This window comes from Grammomys surdaster, unplaced genomic scaffold (assembly GCF_004785775.1).
Source record: "Grammomys surdaster isolate TR1022 unplaced genomic scaffold, NIH_TR_1.0 125941, whole genome shotgun sequence".
NCBI classification, from domain to species: domain Eukaryota; kingdom Metazoa; phylum Chordata; class Mammalia; order Rodentia; family Muridae; genus Grammomys; species Grammomys surdaster.
In genome coordinates this window covers 4,750,294-4,760,293 of record NW_021620763.1, presented here as the reverse complement: position 1 = coordinate 4,760,293, position 10,000 = coordinate 4,750,294, and positions in this window count along the sequence as shown.

The following is a 10,000-nucleotide window of genomic DNA, read 5'->3' as shown; positions in this document are numbered from 1 at the left end:
AGGAGAAAAGGAAGAGTCGAGAATGTAATTTATTTGGTTGACTTCCTGCCTAGCATGTACAAGGCCACAGGTTCCATTTTTATCACAAACAAATGAAAAGAAAAAACCCAAATTCATTTATGGATCCTAGGAATAGTTATAGACATACATATAATTTCTTTGTGATCAATATGAATAACTTGGCACAAGATATATGCATGTAACCAGGCTTCATTTTATCCCATGATTTTAATGATCACCTGTACTCTGTCTGCCAAAATTACTAACAAGTGAGCCTTTGTCTTTTTCCCAGTATCTACCCTAGTTGCTAGAACTTTGCTCATGAGATGTGTCTGCCTCAAGCCAGATCCACCATAGGACAGCAGACAGAGTGAAGACAGTTCTCTAGAGTGAGACAGAGTGTGAGTTGTGGCTTTTGGTTGCCTAGTCAAAAGAGGACAGAGTCATGTGTTGGATTGTGGCAACTTCAATATTCTTTGTTGGGGACCCTGGACCACCATCCCAGCTAACAAAGTTGCTTAATGAGTTGCCTTTATGAGAAACTGTCCCTTTTGGGAGAATCTGACCTTCAGCTAAGAAAGAATTTCCTGTTCATAGAGAACTGTTGCCCCGGGACATTCTGGGAAAAACCACAGAATGCTCTGCCAGATGACTGACCTTATCTACCGATAGTTGATAGAATCCCCATCCTGTTCTTTTTTCCCCTTCCTCCTTTGCCTAGAGTATATCTTGTAAGCCGCTTCTGCATTAGAGCAGACCTTGACAAGTCGCCATTTGCTTGGTCTCGTCCTTTCTCTCGCCCATGTTCCTTTGCAGGTGAGGTCCCCCTCGACCCCACGAATAACTGGACCCGCAGGTCGGGTCAATTCTTGCCAAGATAGCTAACGTGTAGATCAATAATCTTCAAGTAATTTGTACAGCATGAAATAGTACACTGTCTTACCCTGAATTTGTGGGGTTCTGTGAGCACCACTTAATATATTGCTACAGGTCTCTGCATTTGCTCCCACCAGCTGTGGCAGGAGACCTCTCTGATGATTTGGGCTAAGTACCGATCTATGAATATAGCAGAATATCATTAGAAATCATTCTGTTGGCATTTTATTTTATTTTGGTCAGTTCTGCTTGGTTCTACCCTAGGTCTCTGGGCTATAGTGCTTCTGGTTCCTAACCATCCAGGCAGTAGTTTTAAGCATGGAGTTCCCATCTCAGCATGGGCCTCAAGCTAGACCATTCATTGGTTGGCCACTTTTACAAGGTCTGAGCCACCATTGCCCCAGGACATCTTGTAGGCAGGACAGATTGTTGGTCAAAGGTTTTATGGCTGAGTTGATGTTCCAGTCTCACCATTGAAAACCTTGCTTAGTTACAGAAGATTGTTATTTCAGACTCTGTATCCTTCATTACTAGAGTCCTCACTAGGGTTGCCCTTATAGGTTTCAGAAAATTTCTACTGCAATTTCCACATCGCTTTTTAAATCCCCTCCCCCATTTCCAATCATCTCTCCCTGTAATCTCTCCCTCCATTTTTCCCTCCCACACCTGGTCCTTCCTGTTCCATCTCTAGTTGCCTCCAGCCCAACCACAAAATCTATTCTATTTTTCCTTCCCAGTGAGATCCATGGGTCCTCTCTAGAGTCCCCTTTCTTATTTGTCTTCTCTAGATCTGTGGATTGTAGTTTGATTATCATTTACTGAACAGTTAATATCCACTTATTAGTGACATATCATGTTTGTTGTTCTGGGTCTGGGTTACTGTTTTGGGTAGGGTTTTAACTGCTGTGAATAGACACTATGACCCAGGCAACTCTTATAAGGATAACATTTAATTGTGGATAGCTTACAGGTTTAGAGGTTCAGTCCATTATCATCAAGACAGGAGTATGGCCCCATCAAGGCAGGCATGGTGCAAGAGGAGCTGAGAGTTCTACATCTTTATCTGAAGGCTGCTAGAAGACTGGCTTCCAGAAAGCTAGAAGAAGCATCTTAAAGCCCATGTCCACAGAGACACACTTCCTCCAACAAGGCCACACCTACTCCAATAAAGTCACACCTTCAAGTAGTGCCACTTCCTGGGCAAAGCATAGTCAAACCACCAGTTACTTCACTCAAGATAATTTTTTTTCTAGTTCCATCCATTTGCCTGAAAATTTCATGTTGTCATTTTTTAAACAGCTGAATAATATGCCATTGTGTATATGTACCACACTTTATCTATTTGTCTAGATTGTTTCCAGTTTGGGGGCTATTATGAATAAAGCCACTGTAAACAGAGTTGAGTAAGTGTCTTTGTTAAGGCTTACACAACCTAAAACTGATTATGTCTACAGTTAACAAGTATGATAAGAAGCGAAACTGATAAGGATATAACATAGTACAGACTTTTTGAAATGTAGTTTGAGAGGTTTATAAAGTATTCAGTGTACACCTAATATACAATTAGGCAATGACTTCATGCCTGCATATTGACCAGAACTGAAGACTTTTGTCTTTGTAAAGGCTTACACAACCTAAGATCTGGTGACAGTATCAATGAGGTTGGGCGTGTCTATGGGGGATTATCTTGATGAAATTAGCTGAGGTGGAAGACCTGCCCACACTGTGGTGAGACCATTCTCTGGGCAGGAAATTCAGGAATCTACTGTCATTCTTTGTTTACACAAAGGCTGAAGCAGAACCAGGAGGAATAGGTTTCATCAGGGCTCAGGTCCAGCCAGGAATGCTGGAAGTGTTACAGCTCTTAGAAGAGAAACAAGAAGGTTTGGGAAGACTGCTCAGGGCAGATAGCCGAGGTCTGGAGTCTATTATCTGCTATGGCAGTAGTGCTAGGAACAGTGGTGGTGGCAGTGGTGGCCACAGTGTGAGCCTTGCCACCCAGGTGTGTCCAAAGTCCAGTGATGAATGCACTGAGGGAGAAAACTCTTCCCTGAGTGTTAGAGCTTAGTAAAAAACATCCCCTCTCAGACGATGGTCAGTGAAATAACTCATTTGCTTAATTCCATGTGGAAAGGGGCTTTATAAACATTGAGGAGTGTGGTAGGATTTAGGGGTAGATGTTTCCTATTGGCTTAGTTTGAGATGTTAGTGATGTTCTGTTTGCATGGGGGAAGGATTCTAGATATTTCCCATACATGACTGATTGCCATGTTTCTTTCAGTGTGCAGTCATGGTTCTGTGTTCCAGAGCAGGTACAGAAATGGATAGGGAACAGCTCGACTCCTGCCTATTTCAAGTCTCTGAAATTCCCAAGATCTGAGCTTACTCATCCTTACCGGTTCTTCTGCCTGGTGGCATAGTCCACTTGCCCCACACTCTAGAAGAGTAGATGTAGATACTACCATAGTACCACTCTGGAACCACATAGAGTCTGACCTGGAACCCGAAGTCTGGGAGCCACCTACTGTGCTGCTCCAGGACTACATGAAGTCCAATGACCTGTGAGCACAAACTCCCACACAGGGATGCTCAGACCCAGTTTGCCTCCCCCCACACTTTGCAATAATATAACAGTTTAATAGATGTGTTGTAATAATGTCTCATTGTATATTTTCTTACTGTACACTATTTAATTTTCATTCTATTAATTATTATTTAAATTTTTAAGAATTTTGTTTAAATGAAATCATGCAGATTATACTCTTTAAAACATATATGTGGCTTCTTTTACTCAATTGTAAGACTTAAAACTGTAGCATATAACAATGATCAGTTTTGTGGATCAGTCAGGGTTTAGTATCCACTTTTCTGCTGATTACTGGAAGGGTTAGTTTTAATTGTCAATTAGACACAATTAATACAGTAACGGAGGCCAGGTCAGTGGTTGTACAGGGATAGGAGGGAGGGAGAGGCAGGCAGAATGACAAAACAGCTGAAGGAAAGTTTGGAAGCGATGAGTCTATTCATTATGTCAATTACAGACCTGATTCCATGGGTACATATGTATGTCAAAATTTATCAACCTGTGTACTTTAAATGTGTGCAGTTTGTTGTATGTCAACTATACTTCAATAAAGATCTTGTGTAAAAAACCAAATATAAGCTAATGACATGGAATTTTAAGCAAAATAACCTGAGAGCCCCAAGTGTTACATGTTTAAACATACAAGTTGCATGTCTAAAGTTACCTGGCAATTCTTAAGTGGAATTTGGAGTCAAGTTCTGACTCTGCCACTGTTTGCCCCTCTGAGTTTCAAGTTTATTCTTCATATATAAGGGTAGTGATCTGTTTCACCCAGCCACCTACCTCAGGGACATTATTGTGCAGATCTAAAAGACCAATGCTTTACAGACTCCAGTACACTACGCCAGCGTGAACTATCAAGTGAGTTATTACATACCATCTGCTCTATGTACATGTGACCGGCTAGCTTAGGCACTAATAGCCAATATATAAAATGTAATTAATTGTACAAGTTACTAGAATAGCACTGAAACTTGGGATTCTGGGCAGGGCACACCCTAAAAACATAGCAGATTTTGGAATAAATCAGTTTCAGCCCAAACCAGAATGCAGGGAACAGACAGATGCCGCCACACTTGTGCCAAGTATATGAGACCCATCCAAATTTGGAAAGAGTCCAGGACTCAGGACTGTAGACAATACTCAGCCCTTTCACAGTTACTGCTGGTGGCTGTTACAGGGGGTGTGACCTACACACACAAGATAGCCAGTCCTGGGGTGCTGAGAGGCTTTCTCCAGTTAGAGTCCAGTGTAGAAGTTAGGCCTGGTTCTGCCTCCCAGTCCCATGCTCCCAGAAATAAGACTCAGACTCAAAATATATTTACAAACACTTTGGTCATATAGCCAGGCTCCACTCTGACTATATTATAGCTAAGGATAACCCACCATTTTGAACCTACATTCTGCCATGTGACTGGTCACTTGTGCTCAGGTACCATGCATCCATCTCCTCACATCTTCCTAGGTGGGTCTCCAGAATTCTCTCTCCTCCCAGATGCCCCACCTTCTATTTCCTATTTCTATAGGCTTTTTAATTGACAGGCAATGCACCCATATAATACACAAGATATTCTCTCAACATCCCAGCTTATTTGAAAATCAACTCTTCTCCTATTTGTCTCACATAGTGGCTAGGCAGAATAAATCATATTCATTTAACTACAGTTACAGGAGGAAAATGAAGAAAGAGGTGAATATACCTCATCTTGCTCCCCCCCCCTCCTCTGACATTTTCATTTGACCGTAACCCTGAGGTGTTATCAACATCATAATTTAGACTCATTTTAAATTATTGAATCTTGTCCTCCCCCCCCCCCGCAAAATTCTCCAGGGTGCTTGAACATGTGGTGCCCATTTTTTGAGATTTCTGTGGGGATAGGATATGATTAGGAAGGACTGTAATTCATTGTAGGGTTAGGGGGGATATCCTGTGCCACAGGGCTCAGGGAGGCAGAATGTAGAAAGTTTTGACTGCTCTTACCCCCACGCTGGTGCTGTGCTGGTGTAGAGCCATAGAGCAGCCCTGGGGACACTGTTCTGGGGATGTAGGAGCACAGTCTGAGGTCTCTGGGCAGCTAGAGCTGGTTCAGGAGTCCTGGGTCCTGCAAGGAGGCCAGGATTTCCTGGTTCTTGGGCTCTCTGGCACCCAGTTGCCATTGAGAGCCATAGAAGAGCTAAGAACAGAGTGGGGGCCGGCGGGCTGGATCTAGCTGGGGGCCAAGGTAAAAAGGAGGGGAACTCTGCCTGGTTCCCGCAGGGACAGAGTCCTTGGCTTGTTCGGCAGACGGCTGGCTTGGCTTGGTGGTCATAACTTGGAGCACAAAGAGGACTAAATGGCGGCTCTGTAGGCGAATGCCTTCTCCATAGCTCCCCACTGCAGATCCCAGAGGAAAGAGACGGTCCATGGTTTTAAGGCATTTATTGTCATGACAGAGCGTAGATGAATAAAACTGTACTCCACTTCTCAGGGCAGACCGTTTGCAGGGTGGAGTGTCTGGGAAGGAAAGCTTAATTGGCTAAGCCCTTCAGACCTTTAGGTACATCATTAAAATGGAGATCTGTCTTGATCCTATGTGACCTATGGTCACATCCTCTACTTGTGGAGGGGCTTGGGGTGTTGCCCTTGCTTGACTGATGGCCACAAATCTATGGAGGGCTGTGGCCTTCTGTCAGGAGCCTAGTTTTCAGGAACCAGGCAAACCGCCTGCCATCCCTTCAGGGTCACCAGGGTTTCTAACCTTATCTTAACCAGGAACCAGGCTGCCTTTCACGGTCCTACAATTCATGATGCCGAGAGGCAGCCAACATTCTCTGGATGAGCCAGGCTTGAGAGGAACATAAGAGAAACAGGGCTGGGACTCTGAGTAACAGCTCAGAGGGGAAGAAGAAGAAGGCATGGGAGGTGGATGATGGGTGAGGAGAGAAGCAGAACTGGTAAAAATGTGGCATGAAACCAGAATAAGGTATCCTCTGAAGCTGATAGCCATTAATGCATTAAAGAAATAACAAACACAAGACAAGGCACGCAAATGCCTCATATGGGGATGGACCTTCTTTTTAAATCTAGTGGGGAGAAGCATGGGAAAGATGCTTGTGGAGGCACGGGAGTTGGCGAACAACTTATGGCTCACCAAATTGGATTTAGGTGGTCTGTTTACTTTAATCTGTTATCGGTACAGAAAATGGAGCAGATAGACAGTTGTTCATTTCTCCTCAGGAACAGTGTCACACAACATATACCTTACACAACAAGATGTAAGGTATCGCAGGGGCCGTGGGTTACTCTCCTTGATCCATCCTACACAGTCAAGTTCACTTGATAAGAAAAAGATGAAAAGACTTTTATGTGTGGAGTTGAAACTGCATATGAGATTTCAAAAATGTCATTTTGAGCCTTTGTCTTTGGGCAAAGCCGAGCATCAGTAAGAGGCTTCAGGCTCTCCTAACACGGCAGCCTGCCACAGTTTCATGTGCGTCCTCCAGCCCTTTCCCCGCTAGTCTTGACATAAACTCTTCTAGTAGACTAGAGTTCTTTAATGTTAAGGCTTTATATCCCAGTGACATGAAGACATACCCATGCCAGGATATATTTAGGGAGACTAAGTACTCAGTCCTAAATGGGACATCTTTAGCAGCATTCCTTACCGCAACCAAAGCTCAGAGGGCAGCATAGAGAAAGAGAATATAATGTAAAAGCCAGAGAGAGTGAGGACAAGAGCTGTGAAATGCTGTCTTCTGTAAATGCTGTGGTACTAATGAGCTCACAGCAGGTGTGGTCACCTGTGTAAGACCCACACAATACCAAGCCATCCAAAATTCTGGGAGAGAGAAAGCTATATCCAGGTCTCAGCCCCTGCTGAGGAGTTAATGGCAGTTAATAGCTACTATGGGAAGGAGACTTGTTCTTTTTGGAGTCTGTCAACTCATGTACATATAGCCTGCACTAACTGTACTTAGTGAGTTATTAAGAAAACAAAATGTAAAAGAACATAAAATTTGGTTGGGAGACATATTGAGAGATTCTGTGGGGGAAATGGGATGTGAATATGATCATATTTTGTTGCATGCATGCATGAATTTCTCAAGAATAAACAAAAAATAGTAAAAATAATAGTCTTATCTGTCACACTCTCCCAACTGGTAAACTATTGTTAGTCAGTTTCAGCTGAATGGCATGAACACCCAAAGTCTGTTTTTTTTTCATACATAAACATTAAAAGGCAATTCAATAGGTAGATGTGTCACTGTCATGTGTTTGCTCTGTTACCAGTAGGAGAAACTAGGAGAAATACACAGCATATCTCTCTATTGTTCCTTACAGTTCTATGAAAATGCAAATACAGTTGAGATAAACTGAAATTAAGTGAATTTCATTTTTAAAAAGATGCCTTTCACAAGGTCTCATATTGTGTCTGTTTTGGTATAACTGGAATCCAGGTGAACTTTGGTACAATGGAAACTGGACAGTGTGGTGGTGATAGAACATATTTCCTACAGTTTGCAGGTTTACTAAAGACAGTTTTAGAGTCACATGATCCAGTGGTGGCTTGGCCAGGATATAGTCTCATATTTGCCCACAGCCTTACATCATGACTTTAAAAGACTTGAGCCTGAGTTCGTTGTATTTTGGGCTGAAAGGGCTCTTTCAACAGTCTCAAGAGCTGGGAAGAAAGGCTCTGATGACCAGAGAAGCCCTAAGACTGTTGCCGATGGACACTTCAGCTTGCTTAAGGAGCACATGATATGTATATAATATGGGGGGAAACTTCTTAAAGAAGAATTTAAAATATGGCTTACCTATATACACCTGCAAAAGCATATAAAGACGCTCTTCAATGGGCTTTGGGGGTGGGGAGGGCTGGGATAAGGGGTGAGAGAGGTTGTTGAAGGAGCTGATAGTGATATGTTATTTTCTCTGCCATATATAGAAATCTGTATTTTCCAAGCTTCATCTCATTTAAAGCTTCCTCCCCCAATTTTCCACTCTTTGAAACTGTATCTACTTCCTTCTTTTGGTTGGATTTTAGAACAAGTTTCAGTCGATGGTCTTGACCCAGGGACATGGGATTTCCAAGACACAGGCATCTCTGGTGGGATGTTGGGGTGGATTAACCAACAGGTTCACACACTGGAGATGAAACTGTACCAATTTGTGCCAAAGGCCTCTTAATAGGCAGCGCATGTGGAAACCATCAATTCGGGTCTCAATCATTAGCTTATTCAAAGGCAGCCAAGTATGGGGACCGAAGCTTCAAGAGCCAAGAACAGACATACCACATGTTCCAAACCAGCCAAGAATAGAGATAGAAAGCCCGACACCCTTAAAGATTTTCTGTGCCACCTCCCATCTACCTGAACAATTCTCTGGCCTTATTACATATTCGCATCATAAATGAGATGAAACTGAACACAGAAAAATGTTATTTGCTTTCATTCTTACAAGCTTCTCAGCAGTGGTTCTCAACCTATGGGTCTTGACTCCTTTGTGGGTCACATATCAGAAATCCTGCATATCATATATTTCCATTAAAAATCGTAATAGTAGAAAGATTACAGTTATGAAGTAGCAAAGAAATAATTTTATGGTTGAGGGTCACAACATGAAGAACTGTATGAAAGGGTCACAACCGTAGGAAGGTTGAGAACCACTGCCCTTAAAGCCCACTCTCCTTGCATCTTACTGCTCCTCCTGATTTAGAGTTAGGTTGCAATGCAGTTCAGCAGATTCCTTCTCAATGCCCTGACCTCTTTCTCCTTTGCCTCACACACACTCTTGCCTCTGCCTACTGTACTTTTGTCTGTCTTGAAACTAGTTATTTCCTACACTAAGCCCTTATGGTCATTTGCTTTACTCCAAAGAACTCTGAACGCTCGTCTCTCTTCACTAATACCTCTTGTTTAATGCCTACATTCTCCACTGACCTAAAAGCTTTAGTTATCTGCCCCACAAGGTTTATTTACTCCAATGTAACAAACTACCCCAACCTAAGTGGCTAACATGATGACAGTGCTGCTTGCTCACAATGTTCTTGGAACAACTAGGCTCAGCTGGGTGATTTCACATTCCCTACATATATTAGCTAAAGTATGTTTTACTCCTAGTGACCACAGGGTGAAGTCTGGATGTGTTACTGTGGGGCACACATCCCCTTCTTGACTTGGCCCTGTCTAGATGATGTTCCATGTACATCTGCCCCTCCCTGGAAAATGCACTAATTGCCAAAAGTCAGCTCCAAACTGAGACTTTATTCAATTGCATCCCAATGACTTTAGAGTTGTTTTGGGGCATGGTATATCAGCCCCAGACAATCTCTTTTCTTGATGTCCAACAAAGAAGAGGTCATGGAAATGTGTGATGTAAAAATGGATGAATAAAATGATGATATTGTGGTGCACCTAATTTCTTTCTGTCCTATGAATTTTCATTGAGAAAGAGCATACTAGGCTTTGGAAGACTGAGAGAAGAGCAGAGAAGGGAAGGGAAGGGAAGGGAAGGGAAGGGAAGGGAAGGGAAGGGAAGGGAAGGGAAGGGAAGGGAAG